General features: G+C 39.9%; 1 protein-coding gene across 2 annotated transcripts in view; it reads right to left on the reverse strand.

Moving 5' to 3' along the window:
• SYT1 (synaptotagmin 1) overlaps positions 1-15,872 on the reverse strand; it is a gene marked incomplete at both ends in the record, with an annotated part of 130,437 nt that overhangs the window by 51,965 nt on the left and 62,600 nt on the right. The gene's annotated exons all lie outside the window — the stretch shown is intronic.

Genomic DNA, 15,872 nt, shown 5'->3' on the forward strand with positions numbered 1-15,872 from the left:
AGGAAGGGTTGGAAAGGATTTGGTTTTGCCTTCAGCCTTGCAGCCTTCAGATCCTGCCAAATGCAACCTTTTGTAATTCATTGCTCAGTATATTCCTAACAGTCCTGGCAAAGAGGAAAGGCTAAATTATGCTCAGAATTACAGGAACTTTACTTTAAAAGGAGGAGTAATAGATATTAACTTGCAGAGAGAAAGAGAGAGAGAATATTGCTAGGATGATGTGAGCTGCTTTCCTCTTTCCTTTTGGGCACAACAGTATCTCTAGTGGGGTAACAAGGTCGCTTTTGAGACAAGAATAATTAGGTTGCACCTAACAGTCCAATAAACTATTTCAGACAGCAATGTTTCACTTTCCAAGACAGTAGTTCTTATGGCACATATCTGTTTCCACAATTTATTCTGGCAATAAAGAACATTTCTATCAAGACATACCTCTTTGGTTCCAGTGTTTTTTGCAGGAATTATGCACCTTTTCCCTTGTACCAGAAATGCAAAATAAGAACATGGCAATTTACCAGCTTCAAAGAGCCAAAGGGAAGGAGGCAAAGTCAGAACCTTACCTAAAAAGCTGGGGGAACACTACTGACTGCCACTGGCTCACATATTCATGGATGCAGTGGGTATTCCTAGAGAAAAGACAGCCTATGTCCTAAGGATTTTACCATCCATGTACAAGAAACCAAAATGTTCTTTCCCAATTGAGAACTCAAACTTCCAAGTCATTTAAGAAGTAGTGAACTTTATCCACTAATCCAAATTTTCAGCATCAGTGGTAGTTCTCCTCTCAATAGCTCTTACACACAATCACTTCTTATCCAGGTTTGGATAAGCATCTGCAGTATACCCATCTGAAGGATGCATGATAGATATTCAGCTCTACTTCAGAGTTTACATCTTCCTCCCTTAACAAAAGGTGTCTCAGAAGACTCCCTTGGGGATGTGGGGTACCTTATTGTTCTAAATAAACCACTGGAATAGTACATATAAGAATGGCATCATGTAGTTATCATTCCTTTTAATAAAAAAAACCCTCCAAATAACCCCCCAAACAACTTAGAAACTACAATAAAAACTCAACATCTATAAGTGACAGACCCTGAATTGATTATTCGAAGTTGGGAATGAGCCCCAGGGATTGTAATAGATAATTCCCTGCAAAACATCATCTCAGTGATCACCAGTGGCCACAATGAAATAGTTCAAGATGTTAGATGGCTGCATCACATATAAAACTGCTGTCAGAGCGTACATGTGCCAGTATCCTGAAAAGTGGTGCAGTTATGGTGTCCTCCCCAACTCAAAAGGATATGACAGAACTGGGAAAGATCCCAAGAAAAGCAGCGGGAATGATCAAATATATGACACAGCTTCTGCAGAAGGGAGAGCTAAGCAGCTTAGTACTTTTCATGCTGGAAAGGGGCTGGGTGGGGAACAGTATCTGAGAGACCTCTATCTGACTCAGGAGGACTAAAAGCATGTTATGACTTTGCTCAAAAGAAGAGATATCAGAAAATTTACATTTTAAACTCATATCTAAAATAACCTGAGATGCCTTTCACAGCATGGACTGCACTTCTAGGGAAGGACTTAACTATTCCTCCCTGCCTGCATACACTGTTATGAGTCCCAGCACAGACTCAGAGCACAGAAATACAGCTTTCAGCCGTGCAATCCGCATAGCTCATGCTTGGCTCTAACGGCGCCTGCAATGGCATGGTGACAGCAAAACACGCTCCTGTCCCCCTGACATTCAGTTTTGTAAGTCCATATTGGCTAGGCTAACAGTGAAGTTGATCTATCACTTGCAGCTTGTTCAGAATGGAAGAAATCAATTGCTTATTGATTTGTGTCATCATGATCACAGCTCACCCAGCTGCCCAGGCTTCTCCACAGTCGCTGTTCTATTACTTGCTAGACTTGGGTTAAATTTGCCCAGTTGATTCATGGGGCTCCAACTAAGACTGAAACGGGGTATATTTGAAAGGTCATATCAGTCCCCTGTCTTGGAGACCTTTGTAGTCACGTATCATCTACCCTCACCTGTAGATTCACTAGCTGGAGCTTTGGCTGTAGCAGCACGGGAACGTGTATTCCCATGTACTCCTCAGAAATGCACCTCATTGACAGACTAGCTAAGCCATCTATTTTGGAAGGTACTTTTAAATCAATACCATGCTTCTAATTCTTCCTTTGATGGGGGTTTGGTTGGATTTTGGTTGGGTTTTTTTTTTTCCCTGTGTTAAGACTAGAGTTTGTTTTGTAAGCATAAAGTGGCCTTAGGGTTGTTGTTTCTGATCTAAGTGCTTCAGCAGAGGCTGGAGGAGGTACTTTACACTGTTACTGCCACAGAGCCCATCACCTCTCACCAGCCTTTCTCCACCTGCAATCATGTTATGCTTCTGTGCAAACGCCACAATTGTCAACACAGCAGAGTAATTTTTTGAGACCGTTTAATGCTTTTTTAGCCTTTTTAATGTAATTTTAGCTGCAGGAAGCACAGAGAAGAAGCCAGCATCATGTGAACAGCCAGTTTTCCATAGATACCAGCAAGCCACAGGAAATGGCAGCAGATGATGGGCTCATTCCAGTGAGTAACTTAAAAGAAAAAGCATAGGATTTCAGTTGTTATTAAAGTCTGTATTAACCACATTTCTTCAGTATTTCTTGTACTTTTAACATTTTGCATGAGTGCCACAAGTTTTCTGTCATGAAGGTTTTTATTTTCTTTTTTAAATTAAAAAAAATATTTGCTAGGCAAAATGCTGCAAGCAGCAGCACTGCAATGAAGCAACAAAAAGCAATCACCAGAGGTGTGGTTTGCAGGAGATAATTACAAACCCCTGCAGGGCGACGAGGTACAGATGAGTGCTTCTGGGATGGTGATTATCTCATGGAGGTGCCTTATTGTTATTATGAATTTCTTTCAGTCCTCCATATAAATAATTTATGTTAGTAAATTACTTTGATCTCTGATGGAAAGTCTAAGTTAGTGTTAGAAACTTCCAACTGGGAGGTTCACAGGCATTAACCTATTCATGTATAATGCCTAAACACCAATCAAAAGACTCTCTCCATCTAAGCAACTTCATAACTTCATTACATTTAAAGAGGATGCAATGGAGCAGAACATAAATGACACAGACAGCACTGCTAACACTTCTTCAGCTCAGAAAAGGCCATTTGAAGTCCTGTTGAGAACCTGGACTTTTTAGAGACGACTCTAAGTGGCTCCTGCCTGTCTCATGTTTCTTCTTCTATTTGTCAGTAGTCATTTTTACCTTGACAGTACACTCTCCTAATGAGCTACAGAGAAAAATGCTATTTATGCAGATTACTCTCATTCGCACTGCAGAATCTCTAACAGCCATATCTATCTTCTTAATATAAACATTCTCCTCATTTTTGTAGAAGATATTACGATAAACTTGATGCTTGCAGCTCTCTTGGTAAAACAACACCAAAATAACGAGCCACAGCACCATATGCTTTTTCCTAATTGGATCTAAGACTCCAAAACAGCCAGTTGAGGAAGGATAGAAACACAGTGAAGTGGGTTTCCAACTTCAATACCCAGTTTTGATTGTGGATATTTGCATATGCCTGAGAGAAACACAGTAAGACGTGGTTTATGAGAGAAGACATTCTTCTGCCCATCAATATTTACAATGGAAGCTCATAATGTTCACTGTATAGTTTTTGCACCAAAGAAAAAGTTTTAAAACTCTGTGGCAAAAATAGAGACAGCACAAAGGTGGGTTATAAGCTAAATTAGAGTCTTCCAAATTCAAGAAACATGAGTCAACTGTAATGACAATCTCTAATTCTGATTTCCACATCCATGGGCTTCAGACAGTTTTGAGGTCATCACATTCTGTCTACACATGGGGATTGCAAATCCAACAAATTCCTTCTCTTGGTATGTAAGCCACGAATATGCTGAGCTGCAAAGGTGTCACAATAATACCAGTAACAGAATTACATGGGTGCAGAAATGGGTTACACGGACCAGCCACAACTTTTCTATTAAGCCGCCACAGCAAATGGGCAGATTTGGCAACCCACACAAATAGCTGGGATCTACAATTGGGAAAACACTGCTCCTCTACATCACCCCTAGGACAAACAGGGATCATCCTGGGAAAAGGAAATACTGGTTTGTTGGGTTCCCTCTTTTTCTTAAAACCTGAAATTGTATTGCCACAGTAGCTGTCCTTAACATTACCAAAGACATTGAGTTTTTTTGTAAGTACATGGTTAAAGTATAAATCAGAAAATTTCAAACCCACAATCAAACAGACAATCTCTTACACTTGCAAATCAGAGACCAGACGACCCCACAATATCCAGATGATTCTGCCACGATTAGGCAAAGGAGTGGGAAGTGAGCAAGAAGCTCTTAAATCTCAGTCTGCATAAATAAGCTAGAAATAGGTGGTGCAGCAGGGAGGATAGAAGAGAACAAGAAAGAGAAAGAAAAGCTTGAGCAAATGTTTTGGCCCATTATTATAGCACTTCTGGAGACTCACATGAATATGTATGCACACCAAGGATCACTGTACCCCAAAGCCCACGAACTGCTTTTCATATAAAGTACTGGAAGTGAACAGGAGCAGCAAAGTTCTCCTCAGCCTTTCCAATCAAAAGGCTGATTACAGAAGTAGCACTTTCAGACTTGCAAAATGTTAACTATACACCCAATCAATATAAACTTACGGAGTTTAACACCTAAACCATTAATCTGACAAGCAGAATAATCCTCTGCTGTCTAACAGAATTTCATGCCCATGAACAGAGCAGCCATGCTGTTATACAGCTAGCAGTAAATAGGTACTAAATGTCTCTGGAGATAAGGAAGAACCTTCTTCATGACTGTACCTACCACACTTGTGGAAAATATTTTAAAACAATAAAATATGAAGAGACAAATGCCCCACTGCATGTTTCTTTATTCAAGAATCAGTCTTTATTCACAGGAATAACCCACTTGTCTTCCAAAATGGAAGCACAGATTGTCTGCGCTCAAAAGTCTTTCCTGTTTGCTTTTACTAATGCTATTTCAGAAGTGCCTTCATAGGTTATACCCTCTTCAAATGTGCAAACTTGGCCACAAAAGGAAGCTCCTGTTAATGTAAAGTGTTCAGTTACAAGTGACATAACAAGGAAATTAAGCAGCAAAGTGAAATAGGTTACAGCAGGAGATCTTGGAAAAAACAGGATTCTTGAGGCAGAGATCCAGAGGGCTCATTTTGGATGCTATAAAAAAGGGACTAGCAGTGACAACAGGCTAAAGAAGAGATGGAAAAAGAGTCTGATGCTAGGTGAACAGAGAACAGAAATAGAAGCAAATGTCCACGAGGTAAGTTTTAAAAGGGAGAAGTTTTAGAGCAGGCAGGGAACAGTCTTACAAATGGAATGAATTTATTAAAAGTATCAGGAGGTGGTACCTATAGGGGTATAGTCATGGCATAAAGTAGGAGTGAGGAAGAGCCAAAAGAAATGGTTTAATTGCATATTCCTTTTGACTGATTTCCCTACTACGGTCCTACTCGCTGACTCCTTTGTGATACAACTTCTGTATGCCAGCACTACTTTTTACCTTTGCTTAAAGGGAACAGACCTGGCAGAATCTTTCTGTGGAAATGATTTGTTCTTCCTTCTTCTAAGCAGCCTTACTTCACATAGAAATACTTCACAGATCTTTGTCTTCTAATTGATATACATATATATACATGTATGTATACATAGAGAGGTAGTAGACTGCATTTCTTTTAACTGTCCTAATTATGTAACATTTTCCAATACAATTGTAAATCGGACTTGAAAACAAGTTGGGCAATAATTGGAACCAGCCAATGTTGTTAGAAAATTACCAAGTCAGGTTTTGTCAGCTTCCTCCTTTCAGTCCTCTTCATTACATTTTTAACTGTTTAGAGAAAGCACTTCTGTTACTGCTTACTAAAAAGCAGAGGAAATGGAAAGAGAAAACACTGTTATTATTAGTAGAAAATGACACTTCACGGTCATCAGTTTAAAAGCATTACAATCAGCTGCCTCTTGCAGAATGAGAAACGCTGTGGCTGAAGGCACTTGAAATCAAAGATTAGCAGAAACTCACTCTTTGATTTCCAAACAAGAGACCATGCTACCAAACATACCGAGTTCTTAATTATACAAGAAGAAAATTAATTTCTTAAATAAATGCAAAAGGGAGGAATGAATTAAAAGACACACGTATGCCCGAACATCACAGCCTGGTTTTGCGTAACTCTTTGCCTGCCCACAGATGCTTGCAGCTGGCCTCTCTGCTTTAATGACTGCATCTCGCTCTGTTTTGCCACTTGGCTTCTCCTCAGCTCCTGCCTGATCATATTTCTAAATGTCACTCACGCTTATGCAGGCCAGTGCACAAAACAAAATTAATTTAACTGAATGGCACATTAATATTATTACTTTTGACAGCATGGAAAACTTATTAACTATAGCATGTCACACGGCTAGTCTTCTAGTGAGTAGTCCAAGTACAACATTGAAAGGAAATGTAATACATTTGAAAGATTTTTTTTCGCTTATCATCCACTATGAGAAGTCAAATCACAAAGCTTTTCCATGATTATTAGAATATTATATATGCCTTGCAGTCCCTTTACAGAAAGCCCTTGTCCCCCTGTGGGAAGGTATGGGAAGCCACAGTACAGTACCCTTGTTTGATCTGAAAACTTCTCCTGTAGTAAGTATGGGTGCCTTAACACTTAGTAAATGTATTTTTTACTACCAAGAACATCCTAGTTTCCACAAGCAATTGAGTCCAAAGCTTTAGACTATGGACTGAAATTACAGCATCCATCTGAAAATATACAGGATCGGTAGACAGCAGAGAACTGTGATTAAGAATCAAATCAATTACAGATGACTGACTTGAAAGATGTACCACTGAGTGTGGTACTTTATTAAAACCCTGACATGAACAGAGTCCTTGCTACAATGACCATACGGTATCGATTAAGGAAAGACAGAACAAACAGACTAACAAACCAGTAGGTGGGTTGATTGGCAATATGGAATAAGAAATCCTCTATTGTTGCTGGTAAATTCTGCTGAAATTCAACAGCCCCAGCAGAAGACTATCAGGTGAATTCAGTGCCTCTATAACTGAAGCTATATAGTATATTTCTATTTGAACTGCAAGAACCACAAAGAGAAATTCAGTGGAATTTGTGGATTTCTTTTGTAGCCAGCTATCTTCCTCCTTTTCCTCTGTACCAAACTACCAAGACAAAAAGACCTTGCACCTCATACCAGCCCCAGCCACACTATAAATAAATGGTTCTTTTTGCAGTGATACTAACACAGCCTGGTTCACTCAACTCCTGCAGATATATGTCCTCTTTTCTCTCATCTCTTGCTTGCTGCAACAGCAGTTCAGCTTTCATGTTCCTCCATAACATCCCCCAGCACTACCTCCAACTCCCTTCTATGACCCCAATCACAAACCCCACAAAATGCAACAGCCTCCTCCAAAATCTCCTAAATTGGCTGTTAGGCAAGAAGCAGCACACGATGTGGTTATTTTAAAACTAGAAACTTGCTGGTTAGCTAGCAGCAGGCCCAACAGAACGTGTGAGGACCTGGCACATGCTCAAGGGTTTCTCTGAGCAGCAGGAGAAGCTGAGTGCCCATCTCTCTTTTAGCTACTGACTTCCATTAAACTTACAGGAGCTTTCCTACCATGCTCCTAGTTTCCAGGGCAGCACACGACACCATTCTGTGCCAAATCTAGTTTGTGCTTTTATTTTCACAAGAAAACTCAGCCATACAGACAAGCCAGGATCTCACTACGCTGCAGCCCAGTGGTGATCTGGAAGGGGCTGAAAGGGAACTGGATTTGCTAATGGGAAAACCACAGACAGCTGATAAGTGAAGTCTTATTACCACAAGACAGTTCTCCACCTGTAATTTAGCAAGTTGAAGATGACTTTCCTTTGGCTAAAGTTTCCCCCAAATTAATGATAACATTTATTTCCATCCTCTACTATCAGCACAGGCAGAATTTGAAATCCCTTTCTGTACCACCCCTCTTCATTTGGAAAGTTTTCTTCCATTGTCCTTTTTTACTGATTTTTGTACTGGAGATTTTTCCAGAGCATCCAAGCTGCCTAAAAATATGAGATGGGGTAAAGGATATGCAGCTGGAAAAGAGGCAATCTGAAAACCCTTAGAGAAGCTCAAAGCCTCTTTTGTTCTAGTGCTTCCTAGTTTCAGGGAGTTAGAAATATGTAAAATACCATATCAGATAATTTCAATATTTTTGTCTGGGATTCCAGTTCAAATGAAGAAACTAATACATGCCTCTTTCTACAACATCTTGCATTTCAATTTTAGCTTGTTAAATATTTGTGCTCAGCTTGAGAATGAGTTCCTTCTAACTAGTGCTATGTACTTACCCTTACCAGCTCATACCTCACTCCTTAAGCCAAGCGTTCAAAAATGTATTTTTAAGAAACTGCTGAAAAATATTCAAGATTTTTGGTAAATACATACTGGAAAAAAACCCCGTCTTTTATTACTCCACTTCCCCTGGCTATTTCGCTTTTAAAAACTCTCTTAACACTTTCTTTAGGAAGACAAGACAGCTCATCAAAGGTCATCATAGCAATCAGTACCACACACTGAATTTCATTAATCTCTTCAGTAAAAAGAAAGAGGTCACTGCAGTCATCTATAAAAATCTGGGAAAGAAGACTGCACTTATCATGAGATCTCTGGCTCAATGATGTTCATTTTTAATAAATCTTAGACCACAAGGGAAATTCCAAAGGACTGTAACGGTGCTAACATTATGCCCATCTTACTCAAAAAAAGGCCAAATGGGATGAAGGTGGTATCTATCAGCCATTTGCCTTTTATCAAGCCCACATGAAACAAAGGAAGAATTCATAAAAGATTGCATTAATGATGGTTTAAAGGATATGAAATATAATGAATATGAAGTCACATGGTTTTATGGAAAATAGATCTTTTCAAGTAAAATCAGATTCATTCTTTGATAAGATCATAAATTTGGTTGATGAAGGAAACATGCAAATTTTTTAAAAAAATTCTGTTGAAGGTCTACTGCTGTTTTTATAGATGTTATAGACATTAAGACATTTCTGTTGATAAATTAAGTATGCAAAAATTATCATAATGGTAAATAATGCAACAGGCTGGTCAGAGAGAAAGTGTAACTGCTACTGTAATGTGCAAAACACTCAATAGTAGTGAGTAGAAACAGCTGTAGACTTTGTCTGGCAAGGATATAAAATATACTACTCGCACTTGTGTACTTTTTAGTTTAAGATGCTGGAAACTACAAAGAAGGTAAAAAGTCACAACTCTTATTGGAAAAATGTAGGAAAAGCCTCATCATGAAAAACATAAAAGATGATTTTCTGCAGCTTTTTGAAAAGAGGATTGGAAGTGACTTGATTACAGTGCATAAGTATTGTAGAGAAGAGGAAGCATCATGCATTAAATGGCTTGAAACTACTGAAGAAGGGCATAACAAGAATCAATTACTTGGAGTAGAATCCAGTAACATCCCAGATAACAAATAAAGTACACATGTCTAACAGAGAGACAGGGTAACTACTGAAGCTATAAGGGATGTGTTATTTTCTCCATCTACTGATGTCTTATAATCAGTAACTTTCAACCTCTTTGGTTTCGAAGACCCTCTAAGAGATTTCCAGCTGAGCTGCAAAACTGTCAGCCACGCTTTCTTTGTAACCTTCGTCTGTAAGGTCCAACACAGAGCTTTCCAGTGGAATTTCCAGAAAAATCTGATTAGATGATATTAAAATATATCATGGGAGACTTGGTTTTAGTGAACTTCTACTAGAACATGTAGATAATGCTGAAAATCAGGATACCTTGAGGAAATCTGAGCTTTTGGAGATTGCAGGCTATGGCAATGAAGCCAGGACAAAATGTCATGGGCAGAGTGTTTCTAGCTCCTTGCTCCAAAACCAATCAAGGTCTATCTTTCAACTTTATAAGGAATTTTCCTTGTGCCACCTTCCTCCCAAGTTGGAACACTACAACCTCCTGGATGCTGACTGTTTTCCAGAGCGAGTTTGATTATAGGAGGTTCTTTAAAATGTTTCTTGAAGATGTAGAAGTCATAGAATCATAAAATATCCTGAGTTGGAAGGGACCCGTAAGGATCATCAAATCCAACTGCTGGGTCCATACAGGGCCAGCCAAATCAGAGCATGGGACTGAGTGCATCCTCCAGATGCTTCTTGACCTCAGCCAAGCTCAGTGCTCTGACCACTTCCCTGGGGACCCTGTTCCAATGCCTGACCACCCTCCAGTAAAGAACCTCTTCCCAACATCCAACCCAAACCTCTCCTGTCACAGCTTCACACCATTATGCCCTTGGGTTCTATCACTGGTTGCCAGCAGAGATAGGTGCCTGCCCCTCCATTCCACCTCATCAGGAAACCACAGACCACAATGAGGTCTCCCTTCAGTCACCTTTTCTCCAGGTTGAACAGAGAGACTTTAGCCTCTCCTTGTAAGATTTCCCCTCCAGACCCTTTACCATCCTGTCCTTTAGATTCATGTCAAACATCCTCACTTTATTTAGAAAAATGCCTAATTTAATAGGAAATTTTAGTATTTCTAAACACAGTATTTTTTTATTTAATGGGAGATATTTTTTGCCAAAAGAAGATGGTAATGTTAGCTAGTCTAGGCTAAGTGCAAATCAAATAGATAGATTTAAAGACTTGTCATGCTTAGCGAGTTGTAAGACCTCATATAGTAGTGCCTTCCGGCAATAAACCCAAGGAATCAATGAACAGGTGAGCTAAATAGTCTAAGGAGCACTGCTCAATGTTTATACACAAGGTATTCACAGCTTTATATGCAGTGATTGGGCTTGAAGGCCAATTAACAGCGATGTTTCATGATAGGGAACATATAAACAGGAAAGTTTCAGTGCCCTTAAATTCTTACATAATGTGCCCAGTGTTTGCGCTTGCAGGAACTTTTGCCAACTCTGGAACTCCACAGTTGAAATCTAAGCTGGAAGATGATATTCTCAAGTCGTTCCAGAACATATGATCACTGCAGCAAATCTAGTACAACGTAATTAAAATCTGTGCTCATTTACAATTCTCATATATCAGAAAATATTAATTTTTGGATTTTATATTTTTAATTGTAAAAGTTGAAATTTTTAATACATGAAATGTGCATATTTTCCCTTTGGGTTGATGGATAAAAACAAACCATGAAAGTTCTCCATTGAGAAATCAAGTAGTAGTTTAGTATCACAGACAGTATCAATCATGTCTTTTAAAAGATTTTAAATTATTTAATGATTTAAAGGGTGTGTAGAAAAGTATGATTCTATATCTAGAGAAACATCATCATTTGCTATATCAAATTGCAATGAGAGACACTGGCCCTCACTGTAAATGAAAAATAAAGAGAAAGAGAGAAGCATGCACATATTTGGATAGTACATGAAGCTACAGGTGGGTTTTTCTGGAGAGCTTTGATGTATTGTCAAAGTCCAAGTTAATATTCAAGAGTGATAGAAAAAGAAAATGCAGGGATGAAAATCTACTATGACAAGAAAGAACTCAAGGGTCACAGAGATGTGCTGTAGAAGAACTGCAGCTCTTTGTGTCACGGAATTACAACAGTTGTACCTATTTTCTGTACAGTAAGTACAAGCAATAAATTAGAGTAATCAAAATTAATTCAAGTGACCCACATCTCCTGCAAAACTTGCCTGCTCTAAAACATCACAGAAAATTAATGTTCGGCCTGACTGATTAATGGGAAAGTCTGAATGAATAAAACCACTTTCAGCGTAATCCGCTGCCATCTAATTCTGGGCTGGGCATTAACAGAAAGGGGATGTCAGCTGCAGACCTCAGGGCACTCGCATGAAAATAAGCTGTTGCCGGTTTTGAAGCCTGAGCTCCACTCATCGACAGAGATCTTCCTGTTAATTTTCACAGTTACAGAAGAAGATATAGAAAAACAAAGGTAAAATAAGTAGGTTAAAGACGGGCCATCAGCTCTGAAGATTACCAGAACCAATAAAACTGGTTAAGGATCCAATGGGAAGCTCAGTTATGGTCTGCCCACTGCCATCCATACCACTTAGAAGCTGACATGCTGTGCTCTGTGCTGGTGGCATCAAAAGCAGGTTCTAAACCCCACAAAATGACAATCATCTAGGGAATGACTTGGGTTAGAATTTTATGGCAAGCTCTCTGTCTAAGAAGAAGAGATTTGAACTCAAGGTCAGCCACAAGTGGAAAATGGCACTAGAGAAGGATTCCCAAATTTAGTTGCCATTACCGGTCCAAGGTCAGCCACAAGTGGAAAATGGCACTAGAGAAAGGTTCCCAAATTTAGTTGCCATTATCGGTCACAGTGGAAGCAGCAGAAACTCCTGATTCTTGTCTGTTGGAAGTGAATGCATCCAGCCGATCAAACAGCAATTACATAACACTTTGAACTCTCTTCTTACTGCTAGTTTGGAAACTTCTGCCTTTGGCACTATTTCTATAATTCTGATTGCAAACATAACTCTAAAAGGACAACGTCCTGGCCTCCATGTCACTGGATTGTGTTTCAGGTACTTCCCTTCATCTAGTGCCTGGCCAGCAAGAAGCACATACAGAAAATAGCTCCATTCCAAAACATGATCAGTAATGAATTTCATCTGTGCACTGATGATTGTAGCTCAAAGTGAGTTGTGTTCTGCTAGAAGGAGACAGCAGAGGTAGTAATTCTGTAGTAGTGACCATACTCAAGCCCTCCCCAGAAAGAAATCCTACTCTGGCAAGTCTGCCAGTGGAAGGGACAGAACAATTACGGTACCACTAGCCAGGCAGTCATCTGAAACAAAAATTCCCCACAAATGCAATTAAAGGCCACTCACAGAACAACTGAAGTCTGCACAAAAGGTTCCATCACAGATGATGCATCATAAAAGAGATTTATTTCTGCTCCACACGCAGGTCTACATCTTATATGCACACGTAATCGCAGAGCGAGAATATGCAGAGAAGTGAGGAGGTGGAGTGATTCACAGAAGTTTGATCTCTGCTCAACACAGATACTAAAAAGCAATGGCAACTTTATACCGTGGAGGCTAAAAAGTGCAGCTTAATCATTAGCTGACTCACTCAGGTGTATAGAATGATGGTACACATTAAAAAAAAGAAACAAACTGAAAAAATAAAAAAACGAGAAATCAGTCAGCATTTTAGGATTTCCTCCCTTCATGTGGCCAGTGCTATGAAAATCTGGAGACAGAGAGAGAGAAGAGAAATAGTTTGATCTTTAGACAGTGGCATCATTCCTGGAGTAAAATCCCTCTCTGTTAGAATTCTAGATGACAGAGGTTTAAAAAAAAATTGAATTATATAGAACCAATGTTATAAATGTTCATGCTCAGATAAGGTACAGAAAAACATCTATCTTGTTAATCTCTTTACATCTTATGTATGACGTAGAGTTACCTATGAACATCCAAGAATATTATTTGTTTAGATCTGTGTGATTGAAAGTGAAGGACTAGCCATAATCAGCCCTTCAAAAAAAAACTGTGTGCATGTTGGAGACCGCAAGATCTTGAAAATTGGAAATGTCAGTTTTCCATTAACCTACAAGGGAAGAATGCAGAAAATGCAGAAACAGAGATATTCTATGAAGAGGTTTTGTTCTGCAAGTTGTTATTTTGTACAACAGCATCCTGCTCAGACTGAATTAGACACGCACTACAGAAAAAGGCTATGCTATTCCAAAGGGTTTTAGAGCTTAATTTAATATCATCATGTCCTGTTTCTCTAGTTATGATAAAACTCACTAGTAAGTTGCAGAAGGCCATGGAAAAGGAAAGGAAGCCATCCAGAGGGATCTTGACAGGCTGGAAAGATGGGCCCGGGGGAACCTAATGAGGTTCAACACTGCCAAGTGTGAGGTGTTGCACATGGGCCGGAGGAATCCCAGACATAGATACAGACTGGGAGAAGAGCTTCTTGAGAGTAGCCCTGCTGAGAAGGACTTGGGGATTCTGGTGGATGAGAAACTTAACGTGAGCCAACAGTGTGCTCTTGTAGCTCGCAAGGCAAATGGTATCCTGGGCTCCATCAGAAGAGGGGTGGCCAGCAGAGAGAGGGAGGTGATTGTCCCTCTCTACTCTGCCCTCGTGAAGCCCCATCTGGAGTACTGTGTCCAGATCTGGGGCCTCCTATACAAGAAGGTTGTGGAACTGTTGGAGAGGGTTCAGAGGAGGGCCATAAGGATGATTAGAGGGCTGGAGCACCTGCCCTACGAAGAGAGGCTGAGGGAGCTGGGCTTGTTCAGCCTGGAGAAGAGAAGGCTGTGGGGGGACCTCATTACAGCCTTCCAGAACCTGAAGAGAGCTTATAAGCAGGAGAGGATTCAACTTTTTAAAAGGATAGACAATGGCAGGACAAGGGGGAATGGATTAAAACTAAAGGAATGAAGGTTTAGATTAGATATTGGGGGGAAGTTTTTTACAGAAAGAGTGGTGAGGTGCTGGAACAGGCTGCCCAGAGAAGTAGTGGATGCCCCGTTCCTGGAGGTGTTCAAGGCCAGGTTGGATGGGGCCCTGGGCAACCTTGTGTAGATCCAAGCCTGAGGTTGGTGGCACTGCCTGTGGCAGGGGGGTTGGAACTGTATGATCCTTGGGGTCCCTTCCAACCCATGCCATTCTATGATTCTAAGAAAGAGGGAAGAGGTACAGAGATAATTGCCCTAAAACCACCCACCTGCATGACCAACACCACATCAGCCCATGTGAGGAATTTCTTTGGCCTTTGGTGGCAGGCTGAGTTTTATGATGCAATCGAACAGGTAACTGTAGGAATGAGTTATTACTGTCTGACATCTATTTAGCCCAGAAATAAGGCTTGGTAATACATCCTAAATTTATGTACTCCACCTCTGAAAAACATTAGCATAAAGCCAATAAAAGTCTAATACCACCAAACTCAAAAAACCCTTGATTATATTCTAGATTCTAACTGGTTTCTCTAAAATAAAGGCATTTGGTGCTAATTCCTGTCACAGGTACAATGCAAAGTGCTTCAAATGTCAGTTAAGCTCGTTGTTAAACTAAACTGAAACACAACAGGATCTGAAAAGAGGTTAATGGTTACTATGGCAATTCCTGACATGGTCTAAATTGGTGTTTAAGAGGTGACAGCGGAAAGAAATCAAGAAAATGGCTAATACCTTTCTTTCTCTGACCACTATTCCTAAATCTTTGTCTTTAACCTTTTCAAAAATACATCTTTCTCTGAGGCTTCTGGAAACCACGGTCTTTTAGTTCTACCTGGACTGGGCGAAGTGAGGAGACCAGGGTGGCATATTGCTCCTCAATCTTTAGTGAAAAAGCTGTTGTTGTCTTTGGGAGAGTGGCTGGTAAGATGCTGGTGTCTGTTGTGAGGGTCCTTCTAATGACATTCATGATGGAGTATTTTGAAACAGCCATCTTGCAGTTTCCCCTAGCTCCTGATCCTGGTTTGTAACAGCAGTCAGATAATGATTTTTGTCACTGTCAGTTTGCCAAGGTAGGGGAGAAAGGGAAATAAGGTATTACCCTGGACTACTGTAAAGCTTCTGCCTAGAATCCCAGTGAGAAATGCAATTTCTGCCTCTGGATAATACATTTACTGATGCTAGTAGTCAGAAAAACAGGAAAGTACATAAAAGTCTGGGTAGAGAACAATACAGGAAAATTTCATGTATAGTATGTTCTGCGGTCCTTTCACACCAATCAGCCGATTATGCAGATGCATTTGCAAACCATCAGAGATTACAGATCTTTATAACTG

The sequence above is a fragment of the Gallinula chloropus genome (genome assembly GCF_964237585.1).
Source record: "Gallinula chloropus genome assembly, chromosome: 1".
Lineage (NCBI taxonomy): Eukaryota > Metazoa > Chordata > Aves > Gruiformes > Rallidae > Gallinula > Gallinula chloropus.